The sequence below is a fragment of the Oncorhynchus gorbuscha genome, linkage group LG25 (genome assembly GCF_021184085.1).
Source record: "Oncorhynchus gorbuscha isolate QuinsamMale2020 ecotype Even-year linkage group LG25, OgorEven_v1.0, whole genome shotgun sequence".
In the NCBI taxonomy this organism is placed as follows: Eukaryota; Metazoa; Chordata; class Actinopteri; order Salmoniformes; family Salmonidae; genus Oncorhynchus; species Oncorhynchus gorbuscha.
The window spans coordinates 50,516,755-50,529,254 of NC_060197.1; positions in this window are offsets into that span (position 1 = coordinate 50,516,755).

Below are 12,500 nucleotides of genomic sequence, written 5' to 3' on the forward strand. Positions count from 1 at the left end.
GGATGCCGTCTGGGCCTGCAGCCTTGCGAGGGTTAACACGTTTAAATGTCTTACTCACCTCGGCTGCAGTGAAGGAGAGACCGCATGTTTCCGTTGCAGGCCGTGTCAGTGGCACTGTATTGTCCTCAAAGCGGGCAAAAGTTATTTAGTCTGCCTGGGAGCAAGACATCCTGGTCCGTGACTGGGCTGGATTTCATCTCGTAGTCCGTGATTGACTGTAGACCCTGCCACATGCCTCTTGTGTCTGAGCCATTGAATTGAGATTCCACTTTGTCTCTGTACTGACGCTTAGCTTGTTTAATAGCCTTGCGGAGGGAATAGCTGCACTGTTTATATTCAGTCATGTTGCCAGACACCTTGCCCTGATTAAAAGCAGTGGTTCGCGCTTTCAGTTTCACGCGAATGCTGCCATCAATCCACGGTTTCTGGTTAGGGAATGTTTTTATCGTTGCTATGGGAACGACATCTTCGACGCACGTTCTAATGAACTCGCACACCGAATCAGCGTATTCGTCAATATTCCCATCTGACGCAATACCCAAACATGTCCCAGTCCACATTAAACTAATGCTGTGTTGTCAGGTCTATTGTCTCTAGGTATTAAACTAATGCTGTGTTGTCAGGTCTATTATCTCTAGGTATTAAACTAATGCTGTGTTGTCAGGTCTATTGTCTCTAGGTATTAAACTTATATAACATGTCTTCAGTCTGAAATGGCACCCTGTCCCTTATATAACATGTCTTCAGTCTGAAATGGCACCCTGTCCCTTATATAACATGTCTTCAGTCTGAAATGGCACCCTGTCCCTTATATAACATGTCTTCAGTCTGAAATGGCACCCTGTCCCTTATATAACACGTCTTCAGTCTGAAATGGCACCCTGCACCATATATAACATGTCTTCAGTCTGAAATGGCACCCTGTCCCTTATATAACATGTCTTCAGTCTGAAATGGCACCCTGTCCCTTATATAACACGTCTTCAGTCTGAAATGGCACCCTGTCCCATATATAACATGTCTTCAGTCTGAAATGGCACCCTGTCCCTTATATAACATGTCTTCAGTCTGAAATGGCACCCTGTCCCTTATATAACACGTCTTCAGTCTGAAATGGCACCCTGTCCCTTATATAACATGTCTTCAGTCTGAAATGGCACCCTGCACCATATATAACATGTCTTCAGTCTGAAATGGCACCCTGCACCATATATAACATGTCTTCAGTCTGAAATGGCACCCTGTCCCTTATATAACATGTCTTCAGTCTGAAATGGCACCCTGTCCCATATATAACATGTCTTCAGTCTGAAATGGCACCCTGTCCCTTATATAACATGTCTTCAGTCTGAAATGGCACCCTGCACCATATATAACATGTCTTCAGTCTGAAAGGGCACCCTGTCCCTTATATAACATGTCTTCAGTCTGAAATGGCACCCTGCACCATATATAACATGTCTTCAGTCTGAAATGGCACCCTGTCCCTTATATAACATGTCTTCAGTCTGAAATGGCACCCTGTCCCTTATATAACATGTCTTCAGTCTGAAATGGCACCCTGTCCCTTATATAACATGTCTTCAGTCTGAAATGGCACCCTGCACCATATATAACATGTCTTCAGTCTGAAAGGGCACCCTGTCCCTTATATAACATGTCTTCAGTCTGAAATGGCACCCTGTCCCATATATAACATGTCTTCAGTCTGAAATGGCACCCTGTCCCTTATATAACATGTCTTCAGTCTGAAATGGCACCCTGTCCCTTATATAACATGTCTTCAGTCTGAAATGGCACCCTGTCCCTTATATAACATGTCTTCAGTCTGAAATGGCACCCTGTCCCTTATATAACATGTCTTCAGTCTGAAATGGCACCCTGTCCCTTATATAACCCGTTATGTTTGTGTAGGTGTGTGATGTGGACGCTGACGACCGTCTCCTCCAGTACCTGTCCTGTGTGTGTAGCAGCAGCACAGTGTGTCGCCCCCTAACTCTCATCTGCACATTACACACACGTTCACACACACCTGCTGCACGTAGAGACGGTGAGTTCACACACACACACACGGTTATGCACTCCATGGCCTCTCAGATACACACATTCAGTTCACCCACGTGTGTATATGTGTTTGCAGACTCTGCCCAGCTGAAGAGGTTTACCCGAGGAGACAGAGAGTTTGTGACTCGGATGCCCCCCCCTCTCCAACTCACCTGTACACACATCCTGGAGGAGACAGAGCGGGACTGAGAGAGCGATAGGGAGACTGAGAGAGCGATAGGGAGACTGAGAGAGGGATAGGGAGACTGAGAGAGCGATAGGGAGACTGAGAGAGCGATATGGAGACTGAGAGAGCGATAGGGAGACTGAGAGAGGGATAGGGAGACTGAGAGAGCGATATGGAGACTGAGAGAGCGATAGGGAGACTGAGAGAGCGATAGGGAGACTGAGAGAGCGATAGGGAGACTGAGAGAGCGATAGGGAGACTGAGAGAGCGATAGGGAGACTGAGAGAGCGATAGGGAGACTGAGAGAGCGATAGGGAGACTGAGAGAGCGATAGGGAGACTGAGAGAGCGATAGGGAGACTGAGAGAGCGATAGGGAGACTGAGAGAGCGATAGGGAGACTGAGAGAGCGATAGGGAGACTGAGAGAGCGATAGGGAGACTGAGAGAGCGAGGGACTGAGGTAGTGAGCGAGGGACTGAGGTAGTGAGCGAGGGAGGCCGAGGTTGCGGGCACTGAGGGAACGAGATACTTGAGGACTGAGGGAGCCAGCGAGGGACTGAGGGAGCCAGCGAGGGACTGAGGGAGTGAGAGGGAGGGACAGAGGGGGGGGGGGAATACAGACATGGAGAGAGGGAAACTGTTTATGTAATCAAATGTTGATCTGTTGTTAATAAACGTTTTAATCTTTCCTGCCTGTTTTTGCTTCTCATCTCTGCCTCACATTCTGTCTAAACAGACAGACAGCAGTAGGACGACCAAACATACACACACACCTGGCCCATCGATTCTACTGAGACAGCTGGAGACTAAAGAAGTGGAGGTGAATTTTGGTCAAGTAGTATACAGGGTCACAAGGTTCTTGAGGTGCTTAAAGGCCTTGAATTTGGCACTCTGTGACGTTTTCTTACGTTGTTCCTTTTTAAAATTATTTTTACCTTTATTTAATCAGGCAAGTCAGTTAAGAACAAATTCTTATTTTCAATGACGGCCTACCAAGTAACAGTGGGTTAACTGCCTGTTCAGGGGCAGAACAACAGATTTGTACCGTGTCAGCTCGGGGGTTTGAACTTGCAACCTTCCGGTTACTAGTCCAATGCTCTAACCACTAGGCTACCCTGCCGCCCCTTGAAACGTAGTTGAATTCAAATGAAAGGAGAACAGACAATGATCAAATATGATTATGAAAAATATTAGAAAAAAGTATTGGTCTTGAATTCTACCCAGTTTTATTTCCTCCGTGCTCTGGTTGCCAGGCGAGGTCGCTCATTCCACCCACTCAGCCAGGCAGGTCCAAAACTGACGGATTAGGTTCCGCCAAACATCACACCGATAGCTAAAATGCCAGGCGTGTAGATTTAATTCTGCCTGGCAGGATATTGATGTTCATGACCTGACGAGGGATGTAGTGGAGGTTAAACGCACTTAAATGCCGTTTACTCACCTTTGAATGTAGTTATTATTATCATTATTATTGCGGTCCCAGTGTTGATCAACTCTCAGAAGGCTTCTTGATCTGAATTCTAATCGCAAATGATTAATGTATGTTCGTTACGTTGGGCCTTGGCCTTGTTCGTTACGTTGGGCTGCTCCCGCAGATTGGCCTTGTTCGTTACGTTGGGCTGCTCCCGCGGATTGGCCTTGTTCGTTACGTTGGGCTGCTCCCGCAGATTGGCCTTGTTCGTTACGTTGGGCTGCTCCCGCAGATTGGCCTTGTTCGTTACGTTGGGCTGCTCCCGCGGATTGGCCTTGTTCGTTACGTTGGGCTGCTCCCGCAGATTGGCCTTGTTCGTTACGTTGGGCTGCTCCCACAGATTGGCCTTGTTCGTTACGTTGGGCTGCTCCCGCGGATTGGCCTTGTTCGTTACGTTGGGCTGCTCCCACAGATTGGCCTTGTTAGCAGTACCTTCACTCACCACTCTGTCCAACAGGAATCTCTGCCATGTCAGCAGACATCCCCCAAACAAAAACCCACTGGTAAATACTCGCTGATATTTCATTCAGATGTCTAGCTAGCTAGGTAGATCAAGGGCTCTGGCTATTAGCCAGGAAGCTCTCTGTGGCTAGAAGGATGAAGTTAGAAGCTAACGTTGGACGGAGCATGATCTCAGCAGGACCAGTAGACTGAAATTAAGATAGCTATAGTCAATATATGGGCTACTCTGTTCTCATAATGAAATACCATTTCTGTGCAGGGAGTAGTGAGACAGTGGTGAGTCAGGATGCAATGAAGGAGGCCAAGGAGATACACAGGGAGAGGAGGCATTGAAGGAGGCCAAGGAGATACACAGGGAGAGGAGGCAGTGAAGGAGGCCAAGGAGATACACAGGGAGAGGAGGCAGTGATGGAGGCCAAGGAGATACACAGGGAGAGGAAGCAAGCAGGGAGAGGTTCTACACAGGGAGAGGAAGCACCTCTATACTCTACTGTCCTGTCTGGTGGAGGTCACTCCCTCATCACCTCTATACTCTACTGTCAATGTCCTGTCTGGTGGAGGTCACTCTGTCATCACCTCTATACTCTACTGTCCTGTCTGGTGGAGAGGTCACTCCCTCATCACCTCTATACTCTACTGTCAATGTCTTGTCTGGTGGAGGTCACTCTGTCATCACCTCTATACTCTACTGTCAATGTCCTGTCTGGTGGAGGTCACTCTGTCATCACCTCTATACTCTACTGTCCTGTCTGGTGGAGAGGTCACTCTGTCATCACCTCTATACTCTACTGTCAATGTCCTGTCTGGTGGAGGTCCTCATCACCTCTATACTCTACTGTCCTGTCTGGTGGAGAGGTCACTCCCTCATCACCTCTATACTCTACTGTCCTGTCTGGTGGAGGTCACTCTGTCATCACATCTATACTCTACTGTCAATGTCCTGTCTGGTGGAGGTCACTCCCTCATCACCTCTATACTCTACTGTCAATGTCCTGTCTGGTGGAGGTCACTCTGTCATCACCTCTATACTCTACTGTCCTGTCTGGTGGAGGTCACTCCCTCATCACCTCTATACTCTACTGTCCTGTCTGGTGGAGGTCACTCCCTCATCACCTCTATACTCTACTGTCCTGTCTGGTGGAGGTCACTCTGTCATCACCTCTATACTCTACTGTCCTGTCTGGTGGAGAGGTCACTCCGTCATCACCTCTATACTCTACTGTCAATGTCCTGTCTGGTGGAGGTCACTCTGTCATCACCTCTATACTCTACTGTCCTGTCTGGTGGAGGTCACTCCCTCATCACCTCTATACTCTACTGTCCTGTCTGGTGGAGGTCACTCCCTCATCACCTCTATACTCTACTGTCCTGTCTGGTGGAGGTCACTCCATCATCACCTCTATACTCTACTGTCAATGTCCTGTCTGGTGGAGGTCACTCTGTCATCACCTCTATACTCTACTGTCCTGTCTGGTGGAGGTCACTCTGTCATCACCTCTATACTCTACTGTCCTGTCTGGTGGAGGTCACTCTGTCATCACCTCTATACTCTACTGTCCTGTCTGGTGGAGAGGTCACTCCGTCATCACCTCTATACTCTACTGTCCTGTCTGGTGGAGGTCACTCTGTCATCACCTCTATACTCTACTGTCAATGTCTTGTCTGGTGGAGGTCACTCTGTCATCACCTCTATACTCTACTGTCCTGTCTGGTGGAGGTCACTCCCTCATCACCTCTATACTCTACTGTCAATGTCCTGTCTGGTGGAGGTCACTCTGTCATCATCTCTATACTCTTTCATCTAAACACATCGCTCTCTCTCTGCAGAACACATGAGTTTTAACCACACCTCTAAACAGGGAGGTTGTGTCTCATTACCAATCAACTGCCAGGACTGCAGATATGGGAGGGGCTGTAGTTTGGAGAGAGGGTGAGGAGGGGACGCAGGTATGACTGGCTTTGGTGACAGTTGGAAGAGAGATTGGACTTTACACGCTGAGAGAAGACGAGAAGGTGAGAAGACGAGAAGAGAGGTACTGTAGAGAGAGAGAGGTAGAGGGATTGAGAGAGGGAGTTAGAGAAGTGGAGAGAGAGAGAGCAATAGAGAGAGTGAGGTAGAGAGAGAGAGCAATAGAGAGAGAGGTGGAGGGAGGTAGAGAGAGAGAGGTAGAGAGAGAGAGGTAGAGAGAGAGAGGTAGAGAGAGAGAGAGAGAGAGAGAGATGTGTAGAGAGAGAGTAGAGGGATTGAGAGAGGGAGTTAGAGAAGTAGAGAGAGGTGGAGAGAGGGAGGTAGAGGGATTGAGAGGTAGAGATAGAGAGAGAGATGTGTAGAGACAAAGGTAGAGGGATTGAGAGAGGGAGTTAGAGGGAGTTAGAGAGAGGGAGGTAGAGGAATTGAGAGAGGGAGTTAGAGAAGTAGAGACAGAGAGAGAGCGAGGTAGAGCTAACAACCAGGGGTGAGTACCCCTCTTCTACACATGGTGTGTGTGTGTGTGTGTGTGTGTGTGTGTGTGTGTGTGTGTGTGTGTGTGTGTGTGTGTGTGTGTGTGTGTGTGTGTGTGTGTGTGTGTGTGTGTGTGTGTGTGTGTGTGTGTGTGCGTGTCTACATTGGTGTCTGATCAGGGTTCAGCGGAATGTTGCATATCACAGCTAGCCTGGCCCTGATTGGCTGATTGTACTTGCTGTCTGCAGGCCTCTGATGTTGTCATGCTTTTAGTGTCTCTCCGATATAGTAGTAGTTATAGTAACTGTAGTTATAGTAACAGTAGTTATAGTAACAGTAGTTATAGTAACAGTAGTTATAGTAACAGTAGTTATAGTAACAGTAGTTATAGTAGTAGTAGTTATAGTAACAGTAGTTATAGTAACAGTAGTTATAGTAACAGTAGTTATAGTAACAGTAGTTATAGTAACAGTAGTTATAGTAGTAGTAGTTATAGTAGTAGTAGTTATAGTAACAGTAGTTATAGTAACAGTAGTTATAGTAACAGTAGTTATAGTAGTAGTAGTTATAGTAACAGTAGTTATAGTAACAGTAGTTATAGTAACAGTAGTTATAGTAACAGTAGTTATAGTAGTAGTAGTTATAGTAACAGTAGTTATAGTAACAGTAGTTATAGTAACAGTAGTTATAGTAGTAGCAGTTATAGTAACAGTAGTTATAGTAGTAGCAGTTATAGTAACAGTAGTTATAGTAACAGTAGTTATAGTAACAGTAGTTATAGTAGTAGCAGTTATAGTAACAGTAGTTATAGTAACAGTAGTTATAGTAACAGTAGTTATAGTAACAGTAGTTATAGTAGTAGCAGTTATAGTAACAGTAGTTATAGTAGTAGCAGTTATAGTAACAGTAGTTATAGTAACAGTAGTTATAGTAACAGTAGTTATAGTAACAGTAGTTATAGTAACAGTAGTTATAGTAGTAGCAGTTATAGTAACAGTAGTTATAGTAACAGTAGTTATAGTAACAGTAGTTATAGTAACAGTAGTTATAGTAGTAGTAGTTATAGTAGTAGTAGTTATAGTAACAGTAGTTATAGTAACAGTAGTTATAGTAACAGTAGTTATAGTAGTAGTAGTTATAGTAACAGTAGTTATAGTAACAGTAGTTATAGTAACAGTAGTTATAGTAGTAGTAGTTATAGTAACAGTAGTTATAGTAACAGTAGTTATAGTAACAGTAGTTATAGTAGTAGCAGTTATAGTAACAGTAGTTATAGTAGTAGCAGTTATAGAAACAGTAGTTATAGTAACAGTAGTTATAGTAACAGTAGTTATAGTAGTAGCAGTTATAGTAACAGTAGTTATAGTAACAGTAGTTATAGTAACAGTAGTTATAGTAACAGTAGTTATAGTAGTAGCAGTTATAGTAACAGTAGTTATAGTAACAGTAGTTATAGTAACAGTAGTTATAGTAACAGTAGTTATAGTAACAGTAGTTATAGTAGTAGTAGTTATAGTAGTAGTAGTTATAGTAACAGTAGTTATAGTAACAGTAGTTATAGTAACAGTAGTTATAGTAGTAGTAGTTATAGTAACAGTAGTTATAGTAACAGTAGTTATAGTAACAGTAGTTATAGTAGTAGTAGTTATAGTAACAGTAGTTATAGTAACAGTAGTTATAGTAACAGTAGTTATAGTAGTAGCAGTTATAGTAACAGTAGTTATAGTAGTAGCAGTTATAGAAACAGTAGTTATAGTAACAGTAGTTATAGTAACAGTAGTTATAGTAGTAGCAGTTATAGTAACAGTAGTTATAGTAACAGTAGTTATAGTAACAGTAGTTATAGTAACAGTAGTTATAGTAGTAGCAGTTATAGTAACAGTAGTTATAGTAGTAGCAGTTATAGTAACAGTAGTTATAGTAACAGTAGTTATAGTAACAGTAGTTATAGTAAAGTAGTTATAGTAACAGTAGTTAAAGTAGTAGCAGTTATAGTAACAGTAGTTATAGTAACAGTAGTTATAGTAACAGTAGTTATAGTAACAGTAGTTATAGTAACAGTAGTTATAGTAACAGTAGTTATAGTAGTAGCAGTTATAGTAACAGTAGTTATAGTAACAGTAGTTATAGTAGTAGTAGTTATAGTAACAGTAGTTATAGTAGTAGCAGTTATAGTAACAGTAGTTATAGTAACAGTAGTTATAGTAACAGTAGTTATAGTAGTAGCAGTTATAGTAACAGTAGTTATAGTAACAGTAGTTATAGTAGTAGCAGTTATAGTAACAGTAGTTATAGTAACAGTAGTTATAGTAGTAGCAGTTATAGTAACAGTAGTTATAGTAACAGTAGTTATAGTAACAGTAGTTATAGTAGTAGCAGTTATAGTAACAGTAGTTATAGTAACAGTAGTTATAGTAGTAGCAGTGGTGTTAGTAGCAGTGGTGTTAGTAGCAGTGATAGTGGTGGTGTTAGTAGCAGTGATAGTGGTGGTGTTAGTAGCAGTGATAGTGGTGGTGTTAGTAGCAGTGATAGTGGTGGTGTTAGTAGTAGTGATAGTGGTGGTGTTAGTAGCAGTGATAGTGGTGGTGTTATTAGCAGTGATAGTGGTGGTGTTAGTAGCAGTGATAGTGGTGGTGGTAGTAGTAGTAGCAGTGATAGTGGTGGTGGTGGTAGTAGTAGTAGCAGTGATAGTGGTGGTGTTAGTAGCAGTAGTAGTAGTAGTAGCAGTGATAGTGGTGGTGTTAGTAGTAGTGATAGTGGTGGTGTTAGTAGTAGTAGCAGTCATAGTGGTGGTGTTAGTAGTAGTAGCAGTGATAGTGGTGGTGTTAGTAGTAGTAGCAGTGATAGTGGTGGTGTTAGTAGTAGTAGTAGTAGTAGTAGCAGTGATAGTGGTGGTGTTAGTAGTAGTAGCAGTCATAGTGGTGGTGTTAGTAGTAGTAGCAGTGATAGTGGTGGTGTTAGTAGTAGTAGCAGTGATAGTGGTGGTGTTAGTAGTAGTAGTAGTAGTAGTAGCAGTGATAGTGGTGGTGTTAGTAGTAGTGATAGTGGTGGTGTTAGTAGTAGTGATAGTGGTGGTGTTAGTAGCAGTGATAGTGGTGGTGTTAGTAGTAGTAGTAGTGATAGTGGTGGTGTTATTAGTAGTAGCAGTGATAGTGGTGGTGTTAGTAGTAGTAGCAGTGATAGTGGTGGTGTTAGTAGTAGTGATAGTGGTGGTGTTAGTAGCAGTGATAGTGGTGGTGTTAGTAGCAGTGATAGTGGTGGTGTTAGTAGTAGTGATAGTGATAGTGGTGGTGTTAGTAGTAGTGATAGTGGTGGTGTTAGTAGCAGTGATAGTGGTGGTGTTAGTAGTAGTAGCAGTGATAGTGGTGGTGTTAGTAGTAGTAGCAGTGATAGTGGTGGTGTTAGTAGTAGTAGTAGTAGTAGTAGCAGTGATAGTGGTGGTGTTAGTAGTAGTGATAGTGGTGGTGTTAGTAGTAGTGATAGTGGTGGTGTTAGTAGCAGTGATAGTGGTGGTGTTAGTAGTAGTAGTAGTGATAGTGGTGGTGTTAGTAGTAGTGATAGTGGTGGTGTTATTAGTAGTAGCACTGATAGTGGTGGTGTTAGTAGTAGTAGCAGTGATAGTGGTGGTGTTAGTAGTAGTGATAGTGGTGGTGTTAGTAGTAGTAGCAGTGATAGTGGTGGTGTTAGTAGCAGTGATAGTGGTGGTGTTAGTAGTAGTGATAGTGGTGGTGTTAGTAGCAGTGATAGTGGTGGTGTTAGTAGTAGTAGCAGTGATAGTGGTGGTGTTAGTAGCAGTGATAGTGGTGGTGTTAGTAGTAGTGATAGTGGTGGTGTTATTAGCAGTGATAGTGGTGGTGTTAGTAGTAGTAGCAGTGATAGTGGTGGTGTTAGTAGCAGTGATAGTGGTGGTGGTAGTAGTAGTAGCAGTGATAGTGGTGGTGTTATTAGCAGTGATAGTGGTGGTGTTATTAGCAGTGATAGTGGTGGTGTTAGTAGTAGTAGCAGTGATAGTGGTGGTGTTATTAGCAGTGATAGTGGTGGTGTTATTAGCAGTGATAGTGGTGGTGTTAGTAGTAGTAGCAGTGATAGTGGTGGTGTTAGTAGCAGTGATAGTGGTGGTGGTAGTAGTAGTAGCAGTGATAGTGGTGGTGTTAGTAGCAGTGATAGTGGTGGTAGTAGTAGTAGCAGTGATAGTGGTGGTGTTAGTAGTAGTAGCAGCGATAGTGGTGGTGGTAGTAGTAGTAGCAGTGATAGTGGTGGTAGTAGTAGTAGTAGTAGTAGTAGTAGTAGTAGCAGTGATAGTGGTGGTGGTAGTAGTAGTAGTAGTGATAGTGGTGGTGTTAGTAGCAGTGATAGTGGTGGTGTTAGTAGTAGTGATAGTGGTGGTGTTAGTAGTAGTGATAGTGGTGGTGGTAGTAGTAGTAGCAGTGATAGTGGTGGTGGTAGTAGTAGTAGCAGTGATAGTGGTGGTGTTATTAGCAGTGATAGTGGTGGTGTTAGTAGTAGTGATAGTGGTGGTGGTAGTAGTAGTAGCAGTGATAGTGGTGGTGTTAGTAGCAGTGATAGTGGTGGTGTTAGTAGTAGTGATAGTGGTGGTGTTAGTAGTAGTAGCAGTGATAGTGGTGGTGTTAGTAGTAGTAGCAGTGATGGTGGTGGTGTTAGTAGTAGTAGTGATAGTGGTGGTGTTATTAGCAGTGATAGTGGTGGTGTTAATAGTAGTGATAGTGGTGGTGGTAGTAGTAGTAGCAGTGATAGTGGTGGTGTTAGTAGTAGTAGTAGTGATAGTGGTGGTGTTAGTAGCAGTGATAGTGGTGGTGTTAGTAGTAGTGATAGTGGTGGTGTTAGTAGTAGTGATAGTGGTGGTGGTAGTAGTAGTAGCAGTGATAGTGGTGGTGTTAGTAGCAGTGATAGTGGTGGTGTTAGTAGTAGTGATAGTGGTGGTGTTAGTAGTAGTAGCAGTGATAGTGGTGGTGTTATTAGCAGTGATAGTGGTGGTGTTAGTAGTAGTGATAGTGGTGGTGGTAGTAGTAGTAGCAGTGATAGTGGTGGTGTTAGTAGCAGTGATAGTGGTGGTGTTAGTAGTAGTGATAGTGGTGGTGTTAGTAGTAGTAGCAGTGATAGTGGTGGTGTTAGTAGTAGTAGCAGTGATAGTGGTGGTGTTAGTAGCAGTGATAGTGGTGGTGTTAGTAGTAGTGATAGTGGTGGTGTTAGTAGTAGTGATAGTGGTGGTGTTAGTAGTAGTAGCAGTGATAGTGGTGGTGTTAGTAGTAGTAGCAGTGATAGTGGTGGTGTTAGTAGCAGTGATAGTGGTGGTGTTAGTAGTAGTGATAGTGGTGGTGTTAGTAGTAGTAGCAGTGATAGTGGTGGTGGTAGTAGCAGTGATAGTGGTGGTGTTAGTAGTAGTAGCAGTGATAGTGGTGGTGTTATTAGCAGTGATAGTGGTGGTGGTAGTAGTAGTAGCAGTGATAGTGGTGGTGTTATTAGCAGTGATAGTGGTGTTAGTAGTAGTAGCAGTGATAGTGGTGGTGTTATTAGCAGTGATAGTGGTGGTGTTAGTAGTAGTGATAGTGGTGGTGGTAGTAGTAGTAGCAGTGATAGTGGTGGTGTTAGTAGCAGTGATAGTGGTGGTGTTAGTAGTAGTGATAGTGGTGGTGTTAGTAGTAGTGATAGTGATAGTGGTGGTGTTAGTAGCAGTAGCAGTGATAGTGGTGGTGTTAGTAGCAGTGATAGTGGTGGTGTTAGTTGCAGTGATAGTGGTGGTGTTAGTAGTAGTAGCAGTGATAGTGGTGGTGTTAGTAGCAGTGATAGTGGTGGTGTTAGTAGTAGTGATAGTGATAGTGGTGGTGTTAGTAGCAGTAGCAGTGATAGTGGTGGTGTTAGTAGCAGTGATAGTG